The following is a 17,028-nucleotide window of genomic DNA, read 5'->3' as shown; positions in this document are numbered from 1 at the left end:
CACATGCACATAATTTGATCAATCACATTCTCCATACATAAATCCTCCTATTTTGGGGGTGGGGTACCAGGGATTAAACTCAGAGGTACTCAACCACTGAGCCACATTCCCAACCCTATTTTGTATTTTACTTAGAGATGGTCTCACTGAGTTGCTTAGCCTCTGGCCATTGTTGAGGCTGGTTTTGAACTTGAAATCCTCCTGCCTCAGCCTCCTGAGCCACTTGCTTGTGTCACCACGCCTAGCTCTACCCACTTTTCTTTACAATTAAAATTTTGTTTTAGAATAAGGATGTAGCTCAATGCTACAAAGAGCATGTTTATTAGCATGTACAAAGCCCTGAGATCAATTCCAAGCACCAAAACACACATACACACACAAAATTGTTTTTAAATGGTTAAGATGGAGTATTTTATGTTATGCATACTTTGCTATAGTAAGTAAATAAATATTTTAGAAAACATTACTCAACTAAAAAATAAATAATAAAAATATAAAAATAATAATAATTTTAAAAAATAATAAAAAAAGAAAAGAAAACATTACTCAAGCCGGGTGTGGTGGTGCATGCTTACAACCCAGGCAATACAGGAGGCTGAGGCAGGAGGATATCAAGTTCAAGGCAAGTCTCAGCTATTCAGTGAGGCCCTAAGCAAAAGAAAAAATTTAAAAATTCTGAAGATATAGCTTAGTGGTAAAGCACTGCTGGGTTCAATCCCCCATATCAAAAAAAAAAAAAAATTACTTAGGATTGAGGGGTGGCTCAGTGGGAGAACACTTGCCTAGCATGTGCAAGGCTCTGGGTTCAATGCCCAGCACCATGGAAGAAAGGAAGGTAGATAAAATAGTAGATTACTCAGAATTGCACCAATCAGACTTTAGAAAAAACACTTCAGGAGACTTTGGGAATATGTCCCCATGATAACACAGTCCAGTCTTTTAATTTCAAGTGCCCATGCAGGTCACTAAGAATAGAAAAGGTTAAACTGAGATAAAAGACAAGGACCCAGACTAACCATCCATTTATATTTAGCAGTGAGAGTGGGAGGTAGGGTAGAGATGGAGGAACAAGTATAAGGGGTGGGTGGCCTGCCTGCCTCAGCAGAATCCAAGTGGAAATACATTATCACTTATGTGGCATCCAAAAACCCAACTAAAGCAAACTACAATTATCTTAAGACAGTGCAACAATTAATGCTTCAGCACACATTTACTAACTACCTACCCTGTACTAGGTATGAGACTTCATTTGCTATTCACAGTCTTTCCAAATTTCATAGAAATACCCAATTAAGATTTACATTCATGGCAACAAAAAAAAAAAAGATTTACATTCATGGGACTGGGGCTTTGGCTCAGTGGTAGAGAGCTTGTCTAGCATGCATGAGGCACTGATTTGATCCTCAGCACCACATAAAAATAAACAAATAAAGGTATTCTGTCCATCTACAACAACAAAAAAATGAAAAATAAAAAATAAAAGATTTATGTTCATTAGCCAGGAGTGGTGGTGCAGGCCTCTAATCTCAGCAACTCAGGAAGCTAAGGCAGAAAAGTTGCAGGTTCAAAGCCAGCCTCAGTTGGGCTGGGGATGTGGCTCAAGCAGTTGCGTGCTCGCCTGGCATTCGTGTGGCCCGGGTTTGATCCTCAGCACCACATACAAACAAAGATGTTGTGTCCGCCAAAAACTGAAAAAAAAAAAAAAAAATATTAAATATTCTCTCTCTCTCTCTCTCTCTCTCTCTTAAAAAATAAAAAAATAAAAACATCTTAAAAAAAAAAAAAACAAAGCCAGCCTAAGCAACCTAGTGAGACCTTAATTCAAAATAAAAATGGAAAGGACTGGGGGTGTAGCTCAGTGGTAGAGAACCCCTGGATTCAATCCCCAGTATTAAAAAAGAATTACAGGGGCTGGGATTGTGGCTCAGTGGTAGAGCGCTCGTCTAGCACTGGCAGGATCTGGGTTCGATCCTCAGCACCACATAAAAATAAAGGCATTGTGTTGTGTCCATCTACACCTAAAAAAAAAATAAATATTTTAAAAATTACATATATTAGCTGGGTGTAGTGGCAAAAGCCTGCAATCCCAATGACTCAAGAAGCTCAAGCAGGAAGATCACAGAAGTTTGAGGCCAGCTTGGGCAACTTAGTAAGACACTGTCTCAAAATAAAAGTAAAAAGAAGAGCTGGGTACGTAGCTTAGTGGTAAAGCATCCCTGGGTTCAATCCCCAGTACCTTAAGGAAAAAAAAAAAAATTTACACACATTACTAAATCACAAAACAGAAATGGTAATAAACTAACAAAATACAGTCAGTCACGTAATATGTTCAAGATAGTGTCTAATAGTGGCCCTGCAAGAGTGCCATGGAGCCGATTCCTAACACCTGGCCATAGCACAATACATTTCTCATGTGTTTATGGTAATACTGATGTAAATAAACCTGCCTCACTGCCAGCTGCATGAAAGTATAGCACAGGGCTGGGGATGTGGCTCAAGCGGTAGCGCGATCGCCTTGCATGCGTGCGGCCCGGGTTCGATCCTCAGCACCACATACAAACAAAGATGTTGTGTCCACCAAAAACTAAAAAATAAATATTAAAATTAAAAAAAAAAAAAGAAAGTATAGCACAAAGCTGAGGGTGTATTTCAGTGATAGAGCACTTGCCTACTATGTGAGGCTGAATTCAATTTCCAGGACTGCCAAAACAAAAAAAGTTAACTGTCAAAACAGTCTTATACAAGTCCTTCAGAAGGTATTCCATGGATTGGGTACAGAATCTGTCTAGCTTGTACAAAGCCCTAGGTTTGATCATTAGCACAGCAAAAAAACAAAACAAAAACAAAAAAAACAAAGCACAGAAGGTACTGCAGAAAAAGACATTGCTACAATAAAAGATGAAAGATTCATGACTATTTTGCCCCTGAAGATCTCCCATGGGACAAAATGTAGGGGTGAAAGACAGTGACAGTGATGTTTCTAAGTCTTTGTGGGCACAGATTAATGTGTTTTTGGGAAAAAAAAATTTAAAAAGTAACAAGTTTAAAAATAAAAAACAGAATGAGAATATAAGTAAAATGTTTTTATATAGCTGTACAATGTGTTTTGTTATTACAAGAGTGAAAGGTTTTATAAAATTTTAGTTTATAAAGTAAAATTGTTATAGTAAGTGAAAGTTATTGCGAAGAATTTTATATAAATTTAAGGTAGCTTAAGCATACAGTGCTACAAAGTCTGAAGAAGTGTAATGTCCTATTTATATATCTATCTACTTATTTATTTATTTCAGTACTAAGGATTGAACCTAAGGGTGTTCTACCACTGAGCTACATCCTCGGTTCTTTTTTTTTTTTTTTTTTTTTTAATTTTGAGTTAAAGTCTAAGTTGCAGAGGCTGACGTAAAACTTGCAATTCTCTGCCTCAGCTTCCCAAGTCACTGGGATTATAAGCATGCACTAACAAACCTGGCTCCTCTTTTAATGTTTCATTTGGTATTTCTATTGTATCTTTTATATGATTAAATACACACAAATGTGCTTCAATAGCCTATAGCATTTGATACAGTGATATGCTGCACAAGTCTGTAGTCTGGGAGCAATATGCTGTATCAGATAACCTAGAAGTACAAGGCTATACCATCTAGTTTTGCATAAGTACACTTTATTTATTTTTTTAAGAGAGAGCGAGAGAGAGAAAGATGGAGAGAGAATTTTTAATATTTATTTTTTAGTTTTCGGCGGACACAACATCTTTATTTGAATTTGGTGCTGAGGATCGAACCCGGGCGGCAGCATGCCAGGCGAGCGCATTACCACTTGAGCCACATCCCCAGCCCGCATAAGTACACTTTATAATGTTCACATAACAAAACTTTTTTTTTTTAAAGAGAAAGAGAGAGAATATTTTTAATATTTATTTCTTAGTTTTCGAAGGACACAACATCTTTGTTTGTATGTGGTGCTGAGGATCGAACCCAGGCTGCACGCATACCAGGCAAGCATGCTACCGCTTGAGCCACATCCCCAGCCTCCACATAACAAAACTCTTAACACATTTCTCAGAATGAACTCCATTAAGTGACCCACAACTGTACCTAAGACTAATATATTATAAACAGGCATTTTCTTTTTTTTTAATTATTTTTTTATTTATATATGACAGCAGAATGTATTACAATTTAAACAGGCATTTTCTAATAAGTAACTTATTGGAAATTAAAATTTGCTTTCTGACTTACCAAGCTCCACCTCGTTATCCCCTTCTCCCCAATTCAGACAAAGAAAGTGAGGCTACACTGTGAGGCAGGATGATCAATATCTGTTGCGGTAAAAGGTGATGATGAGCACTGCCCTGAGAGGAAAAGAGGGAGGAAAGACCCACTGCCCAGGTCTTGACAGCATTTACTCTGCTGTTCTCTCCCCAACCAGGTTATTGGCACAGAGCAGGTATTTGGCAGACTTCTGCACAGTACAGAGAAAAGAATAAAGGCAATGACCACCTTATTTCATATTTTCAAGTTAAAAGCTGAGTTTTCTATTTTTTCTATTACACTACAAAAGAAAAAATATCAGTGCCACAACTCTAAACTAGTATGCTAATCTGGCTTTATAATTTTTTTTTTTTTTTTTTGCAGTGCTGGGGATTGAACCCACGGCTTTGTGCATGTGAGGCAAGCACTCTACCCACTGAGCTATATCCCCAGCCAAAGGTTTTTTTTTTTTTTGTCTTTTTTGGAACTGGGGATCCAACCCAGGGCTTTGCGAATGCAAGGCAGACGCTTTGCCACTGAGCTACATCCCAGCCTGCTAATCCTGCTTTAATGAATTAAGTTTGGTAAAAGTGTGCTGGGTGCTGGGTGCTGGTGCTGGCTGGCCTTCCTAACCTAATCAAACTCCAAAGCAGAAGGATGAGATGTCAGCATGGCCTCAGTCACCCCCAGCTCCCTGTTCTGCTCTGCTCTGCTCTGCTCCCATTTAACTGAGTGGTTGACCCTGCCAGCAGTCTTAAAATGTATGAGTGGGACCCAGAGCCCAATGCCTCAAGAGCTAAACAACACTGTTTCAGCCCCTGGTGACTGGAAGTTTTTGCAAGTTCACTGTAAGGTGTGTTTAAACAAATATTTCAGAGCTGGGGCTGTGGCTCAGTGGTAGAGTGCTTGCCTAGCATGTGTGAGGCACTGAGTTCAATTCTTAGCATTACAGAAAAATAAATAAAGTAAAGGCATGCTATCCATATATAACTACCCCCCCAAAAAAAATTAAAACAAAAACAAATACTTCCAACTTTCAGTGTTTAAAGCTGGGACTTGCTTTCAGTCACATTCTTTTTTTGGCCATATTCTTAAAAGTTTGACCATTAAGAACATTTCTTTCTTGCCAGAAACTAGATCAACACACCTTGTTTACAAAAGGACAAGACAAGCCATGCATAGTGACACATGCCTGCAAATCCCAGGTGATTAGGGAGGCTGAGGCAGGACTGAAAGTTTGAGGCCAGCCTCCCAACTTAGCAAGACCTTGTCTCAAAAACTAACTAAATAAAGAATGACTGGGGAGCTGGGCATGGTAGCACAAGCCTGTGATCCCAGTGACTCAAGAGGCTGAGGCAGCAGGATCATAAGTTTGAGAGCAGTTTAAGCAACTTAGCAAGGCTCTAAGCAGTTTGGCAAGACCCTATCTCAAAATGAAAAATAAAAAGGACTGGAGATGTGGCTTAGTGGTTATATGCCCCTGAGTTAAACCCCTGTACAGCAAAAAAAACTTTTAAAAATTAAAAAAACAGGGCTGGGGCTGTAGCTCAGTGGCAAAGCGCTTGCCTAGCACATGTGAGGCATTGGGTTTGATCCTCAGCACCATATAAAAATTAACAAATAAAATAAAGGCATTCTGTCCATCTACAACTACAAAAAAAAAAAAAAAAAGGACAAAACGAGCACCATTGCCTTGGCTCAGGATTTCCTGCTAGCAGAATTCCTTCTTTCCCTCAGATGGCTCTAACTGGCCCTTCAACCTGCTTCAATCTTGCCACAGCTGCAAATCTTGAACAAACTACTCTGGTAGTATTAGGTGTATACTTTCAAATGCTGGAACATTTGATATCTTGCAGACTCCTAGAATCCCTGTTCTGTAAAGCTATGGTAACTCTATGACCAGTTATTAAAGTGGTGGGCCAGACCAACGGTGAGCAAAACTGGGATGTCTGCTGTCTGACTTCAGAATAGGTTTTCCTAGAGCTACCTAAGAACACCACTTCCCAGTAAACTGGTGATGGCAAGACTCCTTGGTCAGGCCCTGCAAACTCCATGCTGCTAGCCTTCCCCAGCAAAAGATACTGACCTGCTCATTAGGGGGCACAGCACATATCTAGAAAAGTATGTACACTTAGGCACTTCTAGGCTAAATAACACTGAGAACACCCAAGTGCTTTCCTCTTCCCTCAAAGCCACAGGACAACCACAGGACAATGCTGTCTGCCACACTGGATTTATACCTAGGTTAGCATGAAGAAACCTTTGTTCTCACCTCCTACTTGAGTCTCCACTTTCCCTTTTTGCCATATTTGATCATTCCCTTAACACAAGTGAACTTCCACTCTGTAGTAATTATTTATAAATTAACTGTTGTATTTAAGAACCCAAGAATTAAAAACTAAAGGCAAAAAGGAATAACGGAATGATAATGCAAGAGATCTATTTTATCAAAAGTGTGCGCTATAATTTACATGTTCCCAAATACTTTGCAGCTGCAGCTACAAAGCAATTTTCAGTGGTGGCCCTAATCTACTGATGTATGGATGGTGTTTTCTTTTTCCTATGGTCTTGGGGTCTTTTGAATTTCCAACCTGAGCAACTATCAGGCATGGATGTACCCCACCAGCCCACAGCTTAATTCTTCAGATTCTTTATCTTCATTTCTCACAAAATCTTCAATTAGCTTCTTAGGTGAGCACATAATCACCCTGCAGAATTTCTCCCAGTCTCTATGCAAACTGATATGTGTACAAGGAGCTAATTAAAGAAACTTTTTTGTAAATGGAAAATTGATTTTATGTCTTCTTGTTGCATTTCTGGTTAATTTTTCTTTAAATCATCCACATTTTTTAAAATATTTTTTTTAAATGTAGATGAACACAATATCTTTATTTTACTTATTTTTATGTGGTACTGAGGATCGAACCCAGTGCCTCACACATGCTAGGCAAGTGCTCTACCACTGAGCTACAGCCCCAGCCCCTTAAATCATCCACATTTGACATATGTATTTTTTAAAATATTTTTAGGTGTAAATGGACACAATACCTTTATTTATTAATTTTTATGTAGTGCTGAGGATCAAACCAGGTGCCTCACATGTGCCGGGCAAGCACTCTACCACTGAGCTACAACCCTGGCCCCATCTGGTAATTCTTAAATCTTAAGTTCTATGGTCTTATGAATAAACCTAACCAAGAATTTCTTTCCATTTATCTCATGCTAAAGATGACTCTGAAAATTTCTTAACAACATGGTCCTCTAAACAAGCTGACTCCTCACAGAACCATGGGGGAAAGTCACTGCCCTACCTGCTTAGAACTTCCCTGATAAGAGGATGTAGAATTTACCTGATAAAATAGGATTTGGGGGCTGGGGATGTGGCTCAAGTGGTAGCGCGCTCGCCTAGCATGCGTGCAGCCCGGGTTCGATCCTCAGCACCACATACCAACAAAGATGTTGTGTCCGCCAAGAACTAAAAAATAAATATTTAAAATTAAAAAAATAAAAATAAAAATAAAAAATAAAATAGGATTTGGCCTCTATCACTCCGTATACTTATTCCTTTTTATTTTATTATTTCTCTTATCCCCCCCACCCCACATATTTTTGTGGGGTGGGGGAATAAAAGATGTAGAAATAAATAGAGAAGTGGCCAACAGGGCCAAGTTATTTATCCTAAGGCAATGGGACATGGTAGGCTTGAGACATTTCTTATTGGCTCAGAAAATGGCTACAAAAACTGCAGTCCTCTGTAGCATTGCTCCCAGATCTAACTGTTATTATCTTCCCCACTAATCTGCCTCAGAAGTAAAGGGGAAGGGCAAATAGAGAGCCACAGGCTCCTCTGAAATGCTTCTGTTCCCAAGAGAGGGAGTAGCCCTCCAGTATTCCGCCAGCCTTAGACAATTACCTGCCATTTTCAGCAAATGCTTAGACGAAAATCCAGACTTCTTTGGAACAAGGAACTAAAAATATAGCACATTCACCAAGTTGCCAGTAGAATTTGTGGAGAGTCTGTTTTTGGTTTTTTTGTTTGTTTTGTTTTGTTTTTAAATCAAGCCCTCTCTATAAACTAATCCACAAAGATGTCCCAAAAAAAGTCACTCTAGACTTACAGAAAGAACACATGAAGAAAAGCTAAGAAACAGGAAGTTTCCCAGCACACACCTGACCCCAGAGTTTCTACTTCCTCACACTCTTAAGGACTAGTGTAGCAGCTTGTGGTGTGTGTGTGTGTGTGTGTGTGTGTGTGTGTGTGTGTGTGTGTGTGTGTGTTTGGGGCTGGGGAGGTGGGTGTCCTATGATGCTAAAAAGTTTACAAATCTAATTTTCATATTACTTACAATTCATTTAAAGATCTCAGGTATCTTTTGTTCTTATAGATTGATTAGTGTTACATTATTTTTTCCAATGCTATGGATCAAACACAAGTCCTTGCACATGGTAGGCAAGCACTCTACCACAGAGCTATGCTACCAGCCCTTAAGTATTAAATTGGACACTGACCATAAAGCCAGAGAAGTAACAAGGCCTTCATCTGCACAGGCATCATCAGTACTTCAAAGTGCACCTGTACTGATTACTTCCCTATTTCGCATGTCCTGCTAGGTGATACAACACCAAGCACAGTAACTGGGCTCCAAAGCCAGCAAATGATTGGTGCATGGAACTTATTGCAGGCCTGGACACAGCTGGCATTCAATCATTTCCAAAACATTCTGAAGGCAAGTGAACATGTTTGAACTTCATATATGCCTCAACAGGAAAGCTACAGTCCTGAGGACAGAACAGTCAAGGAGTCAAAGACTAACAAGGGTCCCAGCCCTCCTGAGCAGTGGGTACAAGTATAACCAGCAATAGTAAAATTTTCTGCCAACAAGGTTTGTTTTTATTACTTCCTACATTAAGTCTAAGTCTACCCTCAGAGCCTTTTTTTCTAAGCAAATGCAGAATAAAATAATACCAGCTACAACGATAATCAACGGCATGAATAGAGATAACTTGGCAAGTGGCAAATTAATGATACTTCATATCTGTTTTACTCTTTAGATGAAAGATAATGAATAAATACATCAAAGAAACAACTACTATTTCTACAATAATTACTTTTCCTTTTTTTCATAAGCACTTTGGTCTAACAAAGAAACATGCAATAAGAATCATATTTTTTAATGTAGTTTTTTTTCCCCCCAGGGTGGGAAGTAACTGGGGATTGAACCCAGAGATACTTTACCACTGAAGTATATCCCCAGTCCCTTTTTTTTTTTTTTTTTTTTTTTTTTTGGTTGTAGATAGACACAATACCTTTATTTTATTTATTTTTATGTGGTGCTGAGGAATGAACCCAGTGTCTCACAAGTGCTAGGCAAGCGCTCTACCACTGGGCCACAACCTCAGTACCCCCAGTCCTTTTTTATTTTGAGATAGGGTCTTACTAAGTTGCTTAATGCCTTGCTAAAATTGCTGAGACTGGCCTCAAATTTGAAATCCTCCTCAGCCCCTGGGATTACAGGCATGCACCACCATGCCCACAGCCAATTCATCCACTCTTTAACTGCAACTCCTTTCCATTATTGTTTCAATCTTTACACAAATGAAAAACACCATAAAATGAAAATGTTTGCTCTTAGACAATCAAGTCTGATGAAAAATTACATAAAGTTCTATTTCTCAATAAAAACTTTCCCTACTAGTCTAAGTGGAAAGCTCCCTGAGCCTGAGACAGGGTCTATTTCACCTGGGTCCTGGATGGCAAGGGCTGGCCATGATGAAGGCAGGTAAGGTCAGCACCAATCTGGGAAAGCCAAGGCCTAAGAGCAAGATCTCTACTTCCTAGACAGCCTGTCCATTCAAGGGCACTGGGAGGAAGATGGGGAGGATCTTGGCAGATACCTGCTCTCCTTTGGCCTTCCCTGGGAGACGAATACACTGTCACTATGGTGATGTATGTCAAGACCCACTTTTACAATTAAATTCAAAAATAGATCAAAGACCTGTCAGAGTGAGTACTGGTTCCTGTATTCCTCCCCTTACCGCCTAGGCTCCTCTTTTCACCAGTATTTCTCCACTCCCACTAGCACTGTCCCAGGTTCCTGGTTCCTGGCTGACTCTGGTCACTCTAGATTGAACCTAGGGCCTCACTCATGCTATGGAAATACTCTACCACTAAGTCACACTCCAAACCTTAAGATTCTTACTTCAGTGAAGGACACAAGTTCTGCTACCCTCTGGAGCAGTGACTCTAAATCCTAGCCACACATTTGAAACTACCCAGGCAGAGCATTTAAAAAAGTTTATCCTAGGGGCTGGAGTTGTGGTTCAGCAATACAGCACTCGCCTAGAACGCATGAGACACTGGGTTCCATCCTCAGCACCATAAAAAAATAAATAAATAAATAGAGGTGTTGTATCCATCTACAACTAAAAATAAAATAAATAAAAATTTTTAAAAAGTTTATTCTTGGGGCTGGGGTTGTCACACAGTAGAGCGCTTGCCTAGCATGTGTGAGACACTGGGTTCAATTCTTAGTACCACATATAAATAAATAAAGGTCTACTGACAACTAAAAATGTTTAAAAAAAATTTTTTTTTAAAGTTTATTATAGCCAAACAGGGTGGCACACACCTACAATCACAGCAAATCAGGACTGAGACAGAAAGATCACAAGTTTGAGGCCAGCCTCAGCAACTTAATGAGACCCTATCTCAAAATAGATAGATACATAGATAGATAGATAAATAAACATACATATATATAGACAGACACAAAGATATAGCGCAGTAGTAAAGCACCCCTGGATTCAATCCCCCTGTATAAAAAAAAAAAAAAATCCGGCCAGGTGCAGTGGAGCATGCCTGTAATCCCAGCCACTCAGGAGGCTGAGATAGGAGGGTCATGAGTTCAAAGCCAGCCTAAGCAACTCAGTTGAGACCCTGTCTTTAAATAAAATACAAAATAGGGCTGGGGATGAGGCTCAGGAATCAAGTGCCCCCGAGTTCAATCCTTGGTACCTCCCCATCCCCAAAGATCAGAATAATGATGCAGGAGGATTACAAGTTCAAGGCCAGCATGGGTAAACTTAGCAAGACTCCATCTCAAAAAATAAATTTAAAAAAATGTTTATTCCTGGGATCCAGGCATGGTGGTGCATGCCTAGAGTCCTAGCAACTCAGGAAGTTGAGGAAGTTAACGATCACAAGTTAGAGGCCAAACTCAGCAGATTAACAAGATCCTGAGCAACTTAGTGAGAATCTGCCTCAAAATAAACACAGATGGCTGAGGATACAGCTATATAGTGGAACGTCTGAGTTCAATCTCTAGTATCACCAAAAACTAATAAGTAAAAATAAATAAACTAAGCATAGAAGTACATGCCTATAACCCCAGTGGCTCAGGACACTGAGCAAGAGGATTTCAAGATTAAGGCTTGCCTCAAAAACTTTGCAGGATCCTGTCTCAAAATAAAAAAGAATTAGGGATGATTCTGCAATCTGCATTTGGGGTAAAATTGGGAGTTCATAACCCACTTCAATCTAATGTATGAAATATGATATGTCAAGAGCTTTGTAATGTTGTGAACAACCAATAAAAAAAATAAAAAAAATAAAGAATTAGGGATATAGCTCAGCAGTAGTATGGACAAGGCCCTGGGTTCAATCCATAGCACTGAAAAAAAAAAAAAAAAAGAACAGGAATTAAACACATATATTTAGGGGTCCAGACAACACACTGAACAGGCACTGAAAGAATTAAAACTGGTGCAGCGGTAGAAACACAAGGACTTGCTTATGGCCCAACATAACTATCTAATCCTCACCAGAGCAAGGACTCCTTTATTAAAACACTCATAATTCCAAATGCTCCAGAACATTTCTCCCAGATCTTCCAACAAAGGCAACAGTTAAGCACTTACTCAGAGGCAGTGGTGGTATACATGGAATCAATTGTAGAGGAGGTGTTCTCACTCCTGGTTTCCTGGTCCCAGCCCTCCTCAGGATGGCAGCAGCTGCAGCAGTCCCTGGCTTCACCCTGATCCAGTGGCATGAGCTCAAGCACCTGAAGTTGGCCCCCAGCTACTGCCTAACTAGGTTTCTCATCAGTGAAATGCTGTTTCAAACCTCACAGGGCCCCTGTCAAGGTGAACTGAGAGTGACAAATCAGTCATTCAGACTGGTGGCTGCCCAGACTAAGCTCTCCAGAAATACTGCTTGTTTCAAAGACTATGGTTTACCCTGCACTCAACAGCCAAAATGAGGACTATCATGTTCTGGATGTGGTAGTGCCATAAGGCTGGCACATGACCCTGGATCCAGGCCGAGCAGCATAAAGAAACTGATATCCACACCAAGAGATTAAGCCAGAAGTGGAAGCCCAGTTCACCAGATTAATTTGCCCAAGCCAGAATTGATATACCATGGTCCCAAGCAGCTCACAACTGCTACCCATGAATCAAGTTCAACCATTTGCAGGACTTAAGACCCTGTGGGACTTGACAAAGACATCTAGCCACCTGTTCAACTCAATGTTAACTGAGAGCTCTCAGAGCAACTCCAGGCTTCCCTGTGACATCGGGACACATACAGTCTTCCTCTTCATGCAGACCATCTGCCCCCTCTAGACCAAAACTTGTAGACAGCTCTACCTTGGAGCCCTTAGACTCATCATTCCCCTAATTCCCAACAAACAGCATTTATCAAACTGCTTCCTGCACACTCAGGGTGTGCATAGCTCTTTGTACCACCTTCACTGGCTGACACAAATAAAGTATTCACAAGCATCTGTTAAATAAAGTTTTGGGGAGCTAAGGATGTACAGTTCGGCAATAGAGCTCTTGCCTACCATGCAGGAGACATTGGGTTCCACCCCAGCTCTGCCAAAAGAAAAAAAAAATTTTTTTTGGATTTTTTCCCTTAATTCCTCTCTCCCTCCAGATTTCAGCCCCATTAATACTTGTTTCCTCAGGAATCGTACCCAACAAGGCCCTCTATTATCTAACAGCTTTCCTTCTTCATTAAATTCTCAAAATAGTGCAGGACAGGGGCCAGATTTTATTTGTGCATATAATCTAACAATAGTTTAGAGAGGGCCGGGTGTGGTGGCGCATGCCTGTAATCCCAGCAGCTCAGGAAGCTGAGGCAGGAGGATGATGAGTTCAAAGCCAGGCTCAGCAAAAGTAAGGTACTTAGAAACTCCGTGAGACCCTGTCTCTAATAAAATACAAAAGAGAGCTGGGGATGTGGCTCAATGGCTCAATGGTCAAGTGCCTCTGAGTTCAATCCCTGGTACACCCCCCCAAAAAAAACAGAATAGGGAGCACACAGGTACCCATGATACTGGCATCCATCTACAGAAAAATCATTTCAAAGACCACCTGCTCCACAGCTTCAAGGGACACTTGAACCATTGTCTCAAAGCCTTGACAAACAGCACTGTTTCATAGAGCCATGCTCAGGCAGCCCATAATTTGAAGCTAGAATCCCTCAAGTCAACATTCAGATATACCCTTCCTCTTTAGAAATCATCTCAGTAATTCCAAAAATTTCCCATAAATTAGGCAGAAATAATTTTTTTCTGAAGCAAGCAGGGCTTGCTCTTACTTTGCCTGGAAAGTCCATTTTGGAACTGAGGGTATAACTCTGTGGTATAGCATATACTTATCATGTACAAAGCCGTAGGTTCAATCCCCAGCACCAAAAATACAATCTATCACATGTTCCTTTTTGCACTGAAAATGAAAGTCAAGAACTAGATACCCAAGAAACTCCTTCATTCAACTGCAACATCACTGCTGTTTTTTATTAGTATTTTTTTATTTTATTTTATTTTATTTTGCTGTGCTGAAGAAAGAACACAGGGCCTCACACATTGGGCAAGGGCTCTATCACTGAGCTAGACCCCTAACCACAGAAAATCAGATTCATCATAAGTCGGGTGTAGTAGCACACACCTGTAATCCCAGCAACCCAGGAGGCTAAAGCAGGAAAATCACAAGTTCCAGACCAGACTTGGCATTTTAGCAAGACTCTTTCTTAAAATAAAAAACAAAATGGGCCAGGGATATAGCTCAGTAATAAAGCCTCAGAACCACAAAATATTTTTCAGTAAATAAAAATATTTACCATGTACCCATATCTACACTTCTACAAGCCACTCCAACTAAAAGAAACCAAGTACCTGGGAGGTATCACTTGAGCCCACAAGTTCGAGACCAGCCTCAGTCGGGGCAGATGCTAGGATGGGGCAATAAATCTGAAATCTTGTTGCATCAGAAAATAAGAAAGTAGTTGGACACAGTGGCACATACCTGTAATCTCAGCTGCACAGGAGGCTGAGGCAGGAGTATTTAGAGTTCAAAGCAAGCCTCCGAAACTTGACGAGGAACTAAGCAACTCAGTCAGACCCTGTCTCTAAATTAAATACAAAAAAGGGTTGGGGATATAGCTCAGTGGTTAAGCACCCTGAGTTCAATCCCCAGTATCAAAAAAAAAAGAAGAAGAAGAAGAAGAAATAAAAAGTCAAGAAGTACTCAAATAATAATAAGAACCCTCAAAAGAACACAAGAGCCAGTCTCAAGGGGTTCCACTGACCAAACGTGGGACACTAGGCATCAAAATGAATACAGACAGGAATGTATAGTACTGTACCAAATGTTATACATTAAGCAAATCAATGAGTAATTAAGGTGGAACATAAGAAAACTCTTCCTTAGATTAAGATGACACTAATTCCAATATAGGAGGAATGATAGCCTTAGAAGCATCATTAGATGCTGAAGTAGAGTCTCAGGAAATTTACAATCTCATGTATTCCCCCTATGTGACTTAATTAAAAAGGAAAAAATATCCACTTTACAGTGGAAAAAACTGCAAGGCACCTCTCCTCCTCAATGAGAGCTGATCATAAGAACAAATCAGTGCCTGGCTCTATGATAGGCATCCATATGGGGCTACAGAAATGTTGCTGAAACAAATAAGGAAATCTGTATGTGGACTATAGATTATAATGTTATACCAACATTAAATCTCCTGATTTTGAGAGCTACACCATGGTTACATAAAATAATGTTCTCATTCGTAGGAAATACACAACTGAATATTCAGGAATAAAAGGAGAGCTGAGGCTGAGGCTGAGTGGTAGAGGCTTACATAAAGCCCTGGGTTCAACGCCCAGTACTTGGTGGCTGGTAGTAGAGAGGTATGATGTCTGCCAATTACTTACAGATGGTTCAGGAAAAAAAATTACAGATAGGAAAGACAGAAGGACAAAGCAAAATGTAAACAAATGGTGAACCTAGGTAAAGAATACTTAGTTGAATTATTTCAACTTTCCTATAAATTTGAAGCTATACCCCAAAAAGTTACAAAAATATAAATATAAGTTACCCCTCCAAAAGTCATAAAAAATATAGACATAAAATGGAAACAAAAATAGTAAGAGGGAAATGGGGCAAGGTCCAACACCCACCTTGGGACCTCCCCCAAAGCACAGGGCTACTTACCAACAGTTGTAAAGCAAAGTCTACGGTTGAGCTCTGTATACCACGATTACCTATATAACCCGTGTCCTACCACTAACCTGAACACCCCAATGCTTATCCACTAGGATTCTGAGTTTTAGGAACCAAACCTTTAAATAGTACTATTCAACACATATATCCTACCATGACCCTAAGCCCTTCAAGTTTATGAGGGGAAGCATTTTCCTATGGAAGCACTATAAAAACAAAATATACAAAAAAAGGATTTTGTTTGTTTTAAAAGTAACCTGAGGGCTGGGGATGTGGCTCAAGCGGTAGCACGCTCGCCTGGCATGCGTGAGGCCCAGGTTCGATCCTCAGCACCACAAAGATGTTGTGTCCACCGAAAACTAAAAAATAAATATTAAAAATTCTCTCTCTCTCACTCTCTCTTTAAAAAAAAAAGAAAAAAAAATCTACCCATCAAAGTTTTAAAAATAAATAAGTAAAATAAAAGTAACCTGAGTTATAATGGAAGAAAATGTCACACTGGAGCCTAAAATTACTACATCATGCTGTTTGCTTTAGATTAAAAATAGTTTAATTTTCCCTTCCCAAGAGCCTTCACTCCTGGAGGGGGAAAAACAAAACCAAAAAAACCCTAGACCAGATCATCACCAAGTTGAGAGGTGCTGGAGCTAAAGGAAGACACAGGCAAGTAGAATGCAGTATTTGCCAGTCAGCCTCACAATGATACCATCAGTTGTCTGTCCTTTCCTATAACTTAATTAAAGTAATTCACAGTGGTGTGTGATGGCACAAACGTGTAAATCTAGCTACATTAAGTTCCTCAGGAGGCTGAGGCATGAGGATAGCAAGTTTGAGCTCAGCCTGGGCAACTCTCTAAGACCCTGTCTCAAAATAAAAAAATAAAAAGGATTGAGGATGTAGCTTAGTGGTAGAGCACCCCGAAGTTCAAACCCTGGTATCACAAATCAATCAATCAGAGAAAGAAAAGAGCCAGGCTTAGTGAGGAGGCTGAGGCAAAAAGACTATTAGAGCCCAGGATAGCCCCAACAACATAAAAGAAAAAAGAAAAAAGTTTGGATTCAAATTTTAAATTTCTGTACAATAAAGAAAACCATTAAAAAGTTAAAAGCCAGGCATGGTAACCAGTACCTATAATCCCAACTGCTCAATAGCCTGAGGCTGGAGGATCACTTGAGCCTAGGAATTCAAGATGAGCTTGGACAGTACTTAAAAAGTAAGTATTCCCAGTACTTTAAGAAAGAAAAAAATCTGTGTCTAGTGTATGTTG

At 39.9% G+C, this 17,028-nt stretch overlaps 1 protein-coding gene across 10 annotated transcripts in view; it reads right to left on the bottom strand.

The window, feature by feature from the left end:
• Window positions 1-17,028, bottom strand: part of Dag1 (dystroglycan 1) — a 71,750-nt gene that overhangs the window by 34,558 nt on the left and 20,164 nt on the right. For 2 of the 10 annotated variants that reach the window (XM_078043182.1, XM_078043185.1), the window contains 2 exons: window positions 7,601-7,725; window positions 4,239-4,318 (listed from right to left, as the gene is read on the bottom strand). The exons of 7 other annotated variants lie outside the window; for them this stretch is intronic. The gene's annotated coding sequence lies outside the window, so the exon portion shown is untranslated. The remainder of the gene's footprint in view (window positions 1-4,238; window positions 4,319-7,600; window positions 7,726-17,028) is intronic. One more of the 10 variants, XM_078043183.1, reaches the window with a different exon arrangement.

Source organism: Ictidomys tridecemlineatus, chromosome 3 (genome assembly GCF_052094955.1).
Source record: "Ictidomys tridecemlineatus isolate mIctTri1 chromosome 3, mIctTri1.hap1, whole genome shotgun sequence".
Lineage (NCBI taxonomy): Eukaryota > Metazoa > Chordata > Mammalia > Rodentia > Sciuridae > Ictidomys > Ictidomys tridecemlineatus.
The sequence above is the reverse complement of the archived record's forward strand: the minus strand, read 5'-3'. Positions and strand labels throughout refer to the sequence as shown.